The sequence below is a fragment of the Triticum urartu genome, chromosome 2 (assembly GCF_003073215.2).
Source record: "Triticum urartu cultivar G1812 chromosome 2, Tu2.1, whole genome shotgun sequence".
In the NCBI taxonomy this organism is placed as follows: domain Eukaryota; kingdom Viridiplantae; phylum Streptophyta; class Magnoliopsida; order Poales; family Poaceae; genus Triticum; species Triticum urartu.
In genome coordinates, this window is record NC_053023.1 from 712,685,437 (window position 1) to 712,698,512 (window position 13,076).

Consider the following 13,076-nt stretch of genomic DNA (forward strand, 5'->3'; position numbering starts at 1 on the left):
AGTGTTTATATGAAGATCACAATATAAATTAACCACTATATGTTATACATGATGATTAATTAAGTTAGTTAGCGATATTCAGTGGGCTTGATTGCTATATGGAATTTCCTCAGTCTCTTATTTATATGAGTAGAACTAATTGGTCTGGAGTTAGGTGTAGCTATTATCACAGACTCTGATATGCAATTTGTATTCAATCGAGTGGCCTACACATCTCCATCAAAAATAGTTATTCAGAAAAATGATGAGTTAAAATTTATAAATAATAAGCAATATGAATTGTAAGTGAAGTCTTTAAGTACTGAAGAAATTTGTACCACAACATAAACAAAACATAGTCCTAGCTGGGCTTCTTTTATATGAGAAAATTACTATTGATCCAAATGCTAAGGCATATAATTATACGTCTTTTCCTTTCAATAGCTAGGATAATAGTTTTCAATATATATGGCTTACTAAAATGCTATTGCCGATGCATATATTTATAGCTCTATGAATCCAAAGTAAAATATTTATTTTCCACTCTTTGTTGAAATAGATAGTATGATATACACAGTGTTATAGATATATTATAGCAAATCAGTTCATTTAATCAAATGTTGTATATTGCTGAATTTGCACATATATTTTTGCAATATAGTATATACATATAAATATTAAAATTTGCATGTGTGAACAAGTGAAATTCATGAATGAGAATATCAAAGAGTACTCAGTACAAAATAAATACAATTTTTCTTTCAAACAAAACAAAAGGCAGCACAGAATATACACTAGCCCGTGTATTCGCACGGGTTGACGACTAGTAGTTATAGCTCTTGAAAATCAAAATGATTAAATATACAGCCTGTTTAAAAGAACTAACAAACTTTAGATTCACACATTTGATCAAATTGATCAATCTTGGAGCGGTCTTGGGGAGTCCGTACGTCCATCACGTTGGCGTACGACAATCCAGATCCAACCCAAAACCATCTTCGTGTTCAAAATCGTCGCAACATTCACACCGGTACGCCTATTCGCATTCACACTAACTACCGGCCGTGATGCATACATGGCCGGGCAGTTGGTGAGCCACCCGAGAAGCCTACCCAACTATTTAAACAGACAGCCGACCACTCCCAAACCCTGCCTCCCATTCTTCCCATTTTCTTCACATCCCTTTGACGCTGTTCAAGCCCCCCTAGTTCATCATCAGCCATTCCTCATTGCTACAGTGCGGTCCTAGATCACCTATTACAAGATGTTGATGTCTGCACTCCGCAGACGGCCGACGCAAGGCTTGCATTGTGACGGGCAACCTCCAAGCTAGGAGAAGGAGGAGGAGGGCAACCACATGGCCATGGTGGAGGTCACGGAGCAGGAAGAGGAGGCGTTGGTCATTGACGCCACGGCTTCGGCTGGCGGTCTAGGCGACATCTTCTCCATGGCACTTGTGAAGGAGCACCGCATGGTTGTGGTACAACCGGATGCGGAGGGCGCGGATGGTATTGCCGTCGCGGCACTCGTTGATGTGCCAGAGCTCATCGGCATGAATGGGACAGTCTACACATCCATGTAAAGTGCCATCACACTCCACTTCGAGCATTGTCTGGTCCGCATTGACAAGGTGCGACATGTACTCCTCTTCGCACTCCTCGAGGCCTAGAACGACGAACGACAACGGTGCCAAATATGTACACGTCGGCGGCTCCGACTAGTTCGTGTTGGCCGCCAACAATGTCGAGGCTGCCGGCACCAGCGTGGGGGTCGGCAACCTCACCTCCGACTGGGAGGAGTAGGATTTATTATAGTAGTTTTTAGTTCTTTAGGGATCTTTTTCATGGTAAAAGACCTGCGAACTAGTATGAATCAACATAGAAATACTCGGTGTCCATTGGATGGCATCCTCCCGGCTTGATATCTAACCTATGAACTAGTATGAATCAACATTGCACGACTCGGTCTCCGCCTTGTATGAGGGATATGGTTGGATGGTGTGCGCATGACTCGATTTCGAAGGACACATCCGTACAGTGGCGGAGCTTTGTGGAGAGCAACCTGGGCCATTGCCCCCCCAGTCCATAAGAAAGTTAGCAAATATCCTCTAGTATTCAGCCCATATGTCCAATTAAAATCAGCCTAAAAGCATGTTTCTTGCCCCTCCAGCCCATTTGCCCCTCCACAAATTCAGCCCAAACTCCGCCACTGCATCCGTACGTGTAAGCGAACATTTTGTTTTTGTTTTTTTGCGGGTGGTGAACATTTGGTGACGTATGTATAGTCATTGCCTTTGGAGATGCTTATGCCATATGCCACGTTGATGACTCATCCTATTTCATAAAAATGTTCACAATTTCACTTAAAATAGTTTCCTGAAATATTAAATAAATCTTTACAAATTTCCAGAAATGGCAGTGAATTTTCTAAAAATGTTCGTGATTTACAAAATATTCCTGAGTTGAAAAATGTGTTCGCAAATTTTAAAAGTATTCCTTAGTTTAAAAATATATTGGCAAATCTAAAAATGGTCACAATTTACAGAAAGTTTGCAATTTCTAAAAAACATTCGTGAATTTTTAAAATTCCTTTAATTTATAAGATCCTACAAAATAAATTAAATACTTGCAAAATTTGAAAAATCACAATCAATAAAATCATAAATAAAAAATATCTATTTTTTTAAGTTTTCATCAATTTTGAAACAAATTAATAAAAAGTAAAAAAGATTCACAAAAATATTAAAAAGGAAAAATAACATAAGGAAAAGAGACGAAAGAAACAAAAAAAAACACAAGCTCTCTCTTTGTTGGCCCGGTCTTTGTGTGAGCGGGGGTGTTCATTCATTGAAATTGGCCGCGTTACGCATGGAATAGGATCCACATGTTTCAGCTTGACCATAAGAACCGACGCGGGGGGGGGGGGGGGGGGGGGCGGCGACGATCTCCATTTGATGGATGATGACATCGAACACAATATCACGGCACATAGTTATGATGCCTCTGATGTTTGAAGGGAGAATGCGACACAAAATGAGAAGCTGATGCGTCTTATGAAATGGTTATTCTCTACGAGCCAAATCCGATCGGTCTCAACACCACCCTAGACCCGCTCGGTGTGGTGAGGCCAGTTTTCAGGTTACCATACACTCCCCTTCCTCTTGAAGAGAGGGTGGAGTTTGTCCGGAGTGCGGAAGCTATCGGATGAGAAATCTTTGTTGGACACAAGGAGGCATGGGTTCTGGATGACGATGATTTCGTGTTGATCAGCAGGTATCGAACAAGTGACTTCTTTGTGCCCCGGTGTTAGTTGACGAACGGCGGCACGCAGTAGTGTCACACTGTCCATTGCCGTTATTGTTTTAGACGCTTCATTTCTCAACAGACATTTGTTGGTGCCCATGTGGTTCCTTTGCACCTTTTGATCTAGAAACCATGAACCACTTGCTGGTATCATGCGTCTTTGCGCTCTCCATTTGGCAAGGGGTGGTTGTGTCCTGGCAGAATGGATTCATGCCTCCAAGGCATACGGACGAGCTCGTGGAGTGGTGCAACGCATCAAAGCCCGGAATCAGGAAGAGGAAGCATCACAACGCCATCGTCTTTGAGAATGGCACCCAATGTGCAACTCCAGGTTCACAAGATCACTGAGGAGGGTAAAGCATGGTCCACGGTAGGGCTGATCAAAGGGGTCCTGCAACGTTTCTTCCAAGAACCTTTTAGGTGCATTAGGTGGGATACAATTGAGTAATCATCTTGTTTTGCAACCATGGACAACCGTAAGGTCACTTTGTATTCTTGGTGGTTGGGTTTCTGCAACCCTTTCTTCAATAAAAGATGATACACATGCCTATGTGTATTCTTGAAAGAAAAAAGAATGTGTTGGACATGCGCGGGTTAACTGCTACAGTGACAAAGGCACAACAATATGGAGAGGCAACAATGACAACTCAAGGTGGAAATACGACGCTACTGGAGTCATTTCTGTAGCAACTAACCTCGTCCGTGGTCTCATGCACAACCTCATGTTTGAAGGGGAGAACGCGGCACTAAACGAGAAGCTACTACCTCTGATGAAATGGTTCTTCTGCGAGCATAACCCGATTGTTCTCAACACTGCCCTAGACTAGCTCGGTGTAGTGCGGCCTGTTTTCAGGTTGCCATACACTCCCCTCCCTCCTGAGAAGAGGGTTGGGTTTGTCCAGATTATCAAAGCCATCGGGTGGGAGAACTTTGTGGGACAGAAGGAGGCCCGGGTTCTGGACGACGGTGATTTCGTGTCGATCAGCGGGTATTGAGTAAGTGTGTCAGTTATTTGTGCCTAGTGTATGCTGATAAAGAACGCTGGTGTCGCGTTATCCGTCTGTGGTTATCTTTTTAGATGCTTCATTTGTACCAGTCATTTGTTGATCTTGTCTGTGATTGGAAGTTAACTTGGAACCTATTTAGTTTGTTGACACCTTATGATGCCAGTTCGGGTAAGAAATGAGAATAGCCTGAGACATGTACAGTTCGGTTGTTACTCGTATTGATGTCTTGGTGGGAGCCGGTCAATCCACTCTTCGTTGTCCTTCCTCTTACGTTGGCGTGCATGTTACATCCACATGGCATCACTCGTATCAACAGCGAAATGGCGCTAGATTTTGGGTAGAGCTTAGCCATGGTTTGATAGAAATGGCACCTAAAATTCCAAACCGTTTGACTTGAGTGGGCTAGTTTACATGTTGGAACGGAGCAACAGGCGTAGGTCAACCCTGTTCACGTGTGGAAAAACATGCGTGATGGAAATGGGATACTGCTCCACTAACAGAAGCAAGTCAACAACCCGTCGTTGCGACGTAAGATGAGCGTGCACACACATGGGGAGATGATATGTTTACACGTACCGGGAGGTGGGAGAGTTCACAGATGACCTGTCTTGTCTATCGTGGCGGAGGCGGCGCTGCTGCTGCTGTCGATGAGAACTGTCTTGTCTGTTTGGCTGAGCCGTCGTCTCCCACCTGGAACTGCTAAAATCCTAAAATGAAACAAAAAATGTTCAGGGAATGTTGGATTTTGAGACTTACAAATACATATATGTCAAAGCTATGTGTAGTGAACATGGATCGTCCGGAAGTGGTCCAACTTGGGGAGCTTGATGACGTCTCTCGTGGCGGCGTTGCTGCTGCTGTCGGTGCGGGCAGCTGTGACGGAGCCGTCGACTCCCACCCCGGAACCTACCGTCTGTGACGACAATTACTCGTGCCCAGAGGGGGGCACGACTTGCTGCTGCATCTACCGGCAGGGCAACGAGTGCTTCACCTGGACCTGCTGCTGCATCTACCGGCAGGGCGACGAGTGCTTCACCTGGACCAGCTGCCCGCTCCAAGGCACCACCTGCTGCGACGACAACTACAGTTGCTGCCCCCATGACTACGGCTTCTGCGACACCAATCTTGGAACCTGCCTCATGGTAACATATAGATCAGCTCACCATTTTGTTGTGCTCTCATCAACGTGATTACAAACCATGTCAATAACTAGGGAGGGTTAGTTTCAGTTCTCTAATTTGTTTTGCTGCTTGATGATGAACACAGGGCCAGGACAGCCTGTTGTGAGTGAAGGCTGTGTGGACCTAAACTGGAGACCCTCTTCCATGTGTGACAACTGGCAAACCGAATCTCAAAGCATCCCATCGATCCTTCTACCTATTCTGATTTTTGTGGCTAGTGTTCTTCGACTTGTCCAGCCGCCGTCGGCCCGGTCTGATCCGCCCGGGCTGCTCGCCAAATCACCGCCGGCGTGTTCCTCTACATCAGGACCAACTCCCTTGCTCGGCGCGCACCATCCCCACTGGCAATTACCACATTCCTGGCGGCCCGGCTCGCCGCCTCCTTGTTGCTCGCCAGATCTGGCCATGGACACGCCCGTCGACCTTGGAAACGGCCATGTTGGTCGGAATCTCTCATACCCGTGGTGCTCCATGCCTTTCGGAAACAGCCAAGTCTTGTGAGGCCCAGCTCGCGGCATGCCCCACCTGCTTATCCCCGCCGGCCATGGAGATGCTCCTCGGCGCCATCACTTGCGGCACCACCGACGCAGTCTCAGGCTGCAAGCACCCGTCGGACGGCGGCAAGTTTCCTTGTGAATCTGAACAAATGCATTTATTCTTCTACTGAATTTTGGGTTGCCAGATGTCATGCGGGGATGCGGGTCTCCGGTTTGGGTCTGTACGACCCGGTCGTATAGGATTATTTTCCCTGAAGCGTACCATGGCCAAGCTGCACCGGGCTTTCTCGTCAGGATCCAAGACTACCATGTATGAATCTACCCAAGAATTCAACACTTGCGACAGCAGTGGTCAGATTTGTAGCACATTATAACAGTTCAGTGAACGGCTGGGATATTATGAAGGACAATCTGATGGCATAGATTCAGATTTCTCTTCATTTCTTTTTTGAGGAAAGTTTTTTCTCTTTTTAGCTTTCACCTTCAGCTGTTCTTCATTTTTCACTAACTACTTTTTTACTTTTACCACAATGATTTGCCTGTGGATATAATAAAGCCGATTAAAGAGTACTCTAAAGATTTGGTTAGGGCATTTCCAACGCTGACACGCAAACCAGATATCGCATCCTTCTGCGGACAGGGGACTAGTTCGTGGACACGGATGGGGAGCCGTCTATCCAATTCTATTTGCATACATTTCAAACCGCATTTCAACTAACCCGACGAAACTTGTGCAAACCAGATGATTTTCATACAAACCGGAGCACATTCATTACATTTTGGACAGTTTTGACAAAAGGGGACCGGACCTAAACCTAGAGTACGACGGCGTCCACTGTCCCAGTCCTTGTTGTTCCCTTTCGGTGACCGCATCCTCTATCTGCCGTCCCATGAGCGGCAGCGATAAGACACGTGAAGTGAAGGTGTGGTCACCGGCGAGAAAGAGTAGAATGGGAGACGGACCTACCCACTTGGGACACAAGCCCTTGCCGCCTCTCAATCCCTACTCATCCTCGGTGGAGTCCGCAACCTATCCGTCGCTGGTGGACGTGACGTCCACAATGAAAATGGAGGGGCCGACACTCTCGTCATCCCACCAACGCAGCCAACTCCCGATATTTTTGGCAGCGGCCATCTCTAGAGAGGTTGATTCAATATGATATCTTAGTCGGACAACGATAACAGATCTCTGGTGTCGGCACTTCAATATGAGATCGTCTCGTTGAGGAAACAATAAATGTCTCTCCTGCATTAAACATGCGCAGACACTAGGGACGCGGCGCGGGCATCGCTCTCAGTCAGCGAGGGGATTCAATGCCGGTTCCAATGAGCGGTCACATCTTCTCTTGGTTTAGTGTGCTCGAGCTGGCGCTCTGTGCAGCTGCCTTCCCGCTGCAACCCACCTATCTTTCTTTTCCGCACGGAACATCAATTGTGTCGTGTCCAACATCTGTTCTTGAACCCGCGGAAGTTGGCGAAACAAAATTCTAGCGAAATCGGCCTTTTTTGAACATCAGTATAGACACAAGCGCTCATATACACGTGCATACACTCACCCCTATGAACGCACACACGCACACCTACCCCTATGAGCACCTCCGAAAGACTGAGCCGGCATATCATCTTGAAATTTATGAAGTCACCGTCACTAGTAGAAAACAGGGCTATGGTCCAGGCCGGCTCAGCCCATTAGTCCCGGTTCAGTGTAGAACCGGGACCAATATGGGCATTGGTCCCGGTTCGTGAGCCCAGGGGGCCGGCCGGGCCACGTGGGCCATTGGTCCCGGTTCGTCTGGACCTTTTGGTCCCGGTTGGTGGGACGAACCGGGACCAATGGGCCTCGCTCCTGGCCCACCACCATTGGTCCCGGTTGGTGGCTTGAACCGGGACCAAAGGCTCCCCTTTAGTCCCGGTTCATGCCACCAACCGGGACCAATGAGGTGCCTATATATACCCCCTCGCGCAAGAGCAGAGCACAGTGCTCTGTTTTTTCTGGCCGAGGGGGAGAGGGCTTTGTGATGCTCTAGCTCACCTCCTATGCACATGAGGTGTTCGATGGAATGCCCGAGCCACACTACTTAAGCTTTCTCCTCTCGAAGCTCGACCTCCAAGCTCCATTTTCCTCAAGATTTGTCTAGATTTAGCGGTCCGTCACGCCCCGTCCCCGTCTTCACCGCCGTCGATCACCCGCGCCGATCTCATAACCGACACCACCGTGGTGAGCCTCTTGTTCTTATCTTCTTTCCGAAAGGAAAAATATTCTTACTTGTATGTTTAGATAGATACTTGTATCATTTTCTTACATTTATTATTGCATCTTATATAGTGCGATGGTTTTGGTATCCGCCCCCGTCGGCCCTCGTCCTGTCTATGATTCGGATTTGGTATGTATATTATCTTTATAACTATTGGTTCATTTATTGTTTATGAAAATTATGCCGACCAACGTGACATAGATTTTATTTATCTAGGATGTATGTGAATCGGAAATGCCAACCGACCCTATTGTCGAGAGGTTAAATTTAGTTGAAGAAGAAAACAATTTGTTGAAGGAAAAAATAAAAAAAATTGAGGAGGAGAAGATGATATTGGAGTTGCATGTTGCGGATGTCGTCGATGATCACAAGATCAAGATGGATGCAATGCGCTTGAAGATTAGAAAGATTAGAAAATATGCCATTCATACCGAAGCTTGGTATCATTATGCCGTTGGATCAATTGTTACCTTGGTTGCGATTATGATCGCATTTGTTTTCGCATTGAAATGTTTTACATAGTTTCAATGTATGGTTTAATTAATTAGATGCTCTGGAGAGCTATATGTTGTTAGATGAGAACTATGTATGCACTTTGGTTTTAATGTGATGATGAACTTCTATTAATTTGGACACTTAATTATATATAATGCACGTAGATGAACCGGCAATGGATGTACGGTGACAGACACACCCGCGAGTACGTTAAGGGCGTGCATGAGTTTCTCGATGCGGCTGAGGCAAACAAGCAGAATGGTTTTATGTGTTGTCCATGCACTGAATGTGGGAATACGAGGTCTTACTCTAACCAGAAAATCCTTCACTCCCACCTGCTTTACAAGGGTTTCATGCCACACTATAATGTTTGGACGAGGCACGGAGAAATAGGGGTTATGATGGAAGACGGCGAAGAAGAAGAGTACGATGACAACTATGTGCCCCCTGAATACGGTGATGCTGCAACGGGGGGAGCTGGTGAAGATCAAGAGGAACCAGACGATGTGCCCAATGATGCTTCCACGGGTGAAGCTGCTGAAGATCAAGAGGAACCAGACGATGTGCCCGATGATGATGATCTCTGCCGGGTCATTGTCGATGCAAGGACGCAATGCATTAGTCAAAAGGAGAAGCTGAAGTTCGATCACATGTTAGAGGATCACAAAAAAGGGTTATACCCCAATTGCAAAGATGGCAACACAAAGCTCGGTACCGTACTGGAATTGCTGCAGTGGAAGGCAGAGAATGCTGTGGCTGACAAAGAATTTGAGAAGCTACTGAAAATATTGAAGAAGAAGCTTCCAAAGGATAACGAATTGCCCGACAGTACATACGCAGCAAAGAAGGTCGTATGCCCTCTAGGATTGGAGGTGGAGAAGATACATGCATGCCCTAATGACTGCATCCTCTACCGTGGTGCATACAAGGATCTGAATGCATGCCCGGTATGCGGTGCGTTGCGGTATAAGATCAGACGAGATGACCCTGGTGATGTTGACGGCGAGCCCCTCAGGAAGAGGGTTCCTGCGAAGGTGATGTGGTATGCTCCTATAATACCACGGTTGAAACGTCTGTTCAGAAACGAAGAGCATGCCAAGTTGATGCGATGGCACAGTGTGAACCGAAAGAAAGATGGGAAGTTGAGAGCACCCGCTGACGGGTCGCAGTGGAGAAAAATCGAGAGAAAGTACTGGGATGAGTTTGCAAAGGACCCAAGGAATGTATGGTTTGCTTTAAGCGCGGATGGCATTAATCCTTTCGGGGAGCAGAGCAGCAATCACAGCACCTGGCCCGTGACTCTATGTATGTATAACCTTCCTCCTTGGATGTGCATGAAGCGGAAGTTCATTATGATGCCAGTTCTCATCCAAGGCCCTAAGCAACCCGGCAACGAAATTGATGTGTACCTAAGGCCATTAGTTGAAGAACTTTTACAGCTGTGGAATGGAAACGGTGTACGTACGTGGGATGAGCACAGACAGGAGGAATTTAACCTTAAGGTGTTGCTGTTCGTGACCATCAACGATTGGCCCGCTCTCAGTAACCTTTCAGGACAGACAAACAAAGGATACCACGCATGCACGCACTGTTTAGATGACACTGAAAGTATATACCTGGACAAATGCAGGAAGAATGTGTACCTGGGCCATCGTCGATTTCTTCCGACCAACCATCAATGTCGAAAGAAAGGCAAGCATTTCAAAGGCGAGGCGGATCACCGGAAGAAGCCCGGCATGCGCACCGGTGATCACGTGCTTGCTATGGTCAATGATTTACACTACGTAATCTTTGGAAAGGGTCCTGGTGGACTAGCTGTTCTGAATGACGCTGAGGGACACACACCCATGTGGAAGAAGAAATCTATATTTTGGGACCTACCCTACTGGAAAGACCTAGAGGTCCGCTCCTCAATCGACGTGATGCACGTGACGAAGAACCTTTGCGTGAACCTGCTAGGCTTCTTGGGCGTGTATGGAAAGACAAAAGATACACCTGAGGCACGAGAGGACCTGCAACGTTTGCACGAAAAAGACGACATGCCTCCGAAGCAGTATAAAGGTCCTGCCAGCTACGCTCTTACGAAAGAAGAGAAAGAAATCTTCTTTGAATGCCTGCTCAGTATGAAGGTCACGACTGGCTTCTCGTCGAATATAAAGGGAATAATAAATATGCCAGAGAAAAAGTTTCAGAACCTAAAGTCTCATGACTGCCACGTGATTATGACGCAACTGCTTTCGGTTGCATTGAGGGGGCTTCTACCGGAAAACGTCCGATTAGCCATTGTGAAGCTATGTGCATTCCTCAATGCAATCTCTCAGAAGGTGATCGATCCAGAAATCGTACCAAGGCTAAGGAGTGATGTGGCGCAATGTCTTGTCAGTTTCGAGCTGGTGTTCCCACCATCCTTCTTCAATATCATGACGCACGTCCTAGTTCATCTAGTCGATGAGATTGTCATCCTGGGGCCCGTATTTCTACACAATATGTTCCCCTTTGAGAGGTTCATGGGAGTCCTAAAGAAATATGTCCGTAACCGCGCTAGGCCAGAAGGAAGCATCTCCATGGGCCATCAAACAGAGGATGTTATCGGGTTTTGTGTTGACTTCATTCCTGGCCTTAACAAGATAGGTCTCCCTAAATCGCGGTATGAGGGGAGACTGACTGGAAAAGGCACTCTTGGAAGAGACTCAATAATATGCAGGGACGGATATTCTTGGTCTCAAGCACACTACATAGTTCTACAGAACTCTACCTTGGTGACCCCGTATGTCGATGAACACAAGAACAGTCTGCGCTCCAAACACCAGGAGCAGTGCAACGACTGGATTACATGTGAACACATCAGGACTTTCAGCAGTTGGTTGGAAACACGTCTCAGAGGTGACAACACTGTTTGTGATGAGTTGTACTTGTTGTCCAGGGGACCATCTTTGACTGTATTGACTTACAAAGGATACGAGATAAATGGGAATACATTTTACACGATCGCCCAAGATCAAAAGAGCCCCAACCAAAACAGCGGTGTCCGCTTTGATGCAGCAACCGAGAGCGGAAAGGACACATATTATGGTTACATAGTGGACATATGGAAACTTGACTACGGACCTGATTTTAAGGTCCCTTTGTTTAAGTGCAAATGGGTCAATCTGTTAGGCGGCAGGGTACAGGTAGACCCACAGTATGGAATGACAACAGTGGATCTGAAAAATCTTGGGTACACTGACGAACCGTTCGTCCTAGCCAATGATGTGGCACAGGTTATCTATGTGAAGGACATGTCTACCAAACCGAGAAAAAGAAAAGATAAGGAAGCGAATACATCATACGATGAGCCAAAGCGCCACATAGTTCTTTCAGGAAAAAGGGACATCCTGGGAGTGGATGGCAAGACAGACATGTCTGAAGATTATGAAAAGTTTCATGAAATTCCTCCCTTCAATGTCAAGGCTGACCCAAGCATCCTGATAAACAATGAAGATTATCCATGGTTACGGCGCAATAAAAAAATGACACAAGCGAAGAAAAAGTGAAGACTTTCTCCCGCAACTATTATGATGATACCATGCCAAATTTGTAACAGACGAACATGCTACCATTGTCCGTTTTGTACATGCACATGCTATGTGGGTGAAATTATGATACCATCCCAACTTTCAACTTTTTTCAGAGTTCATTTGAAATGCTTTCATGTCTTATGGTTTGAAACTTTGATACTTCGAAAGTGATTGTCCATTTTGTCCACGAAGTGCATCAATTTTTTGTCGTAACCCTCTCTACTTTTTGGAACATGCTATGTGGGTGAAATGATGATACCATGCCAACTTTCAACCTTTTCAGAGTTCATTTTGAAATGCTTTCCAATTTCAGAGTCATTTAGCTCAAAGAATGAATTAATAGCAAACAGAATAAACTACAAAACTTTTATGAAAATTAAAACAATCAATTAAAATATTATGTTATGATCAACTAAAATAAAACTATAATATTCTTCAATAGCAAAAAGAATATAATTTTTGTGACCTAAAATCAAACTATAAGTATTTAATTGTAAGTATAAATAAAAAATAAATAGCAAAGAAGAAAATTTTTCTAATTTTATAGTAAAGTTATTCATAAACTAGTGATTCACACAAATTTTTTAAAATTCAAATTTAAACTATTTTGAAATTTAAAACTAATGGCACTAACAGAAAGTTTATAATTTTTGTGACCTAAAAGCAAAAAAGAAATCACTAAAAAACTGTAAGTATTTAGTTGTAAGTAGAAATAAAAAATAAATAGAATTTTTTTTCTAATTTTATAGTAAAGTTATTCATAAACTAGTGATTCACACAAATTTTTAAAAATTCAAATTTAA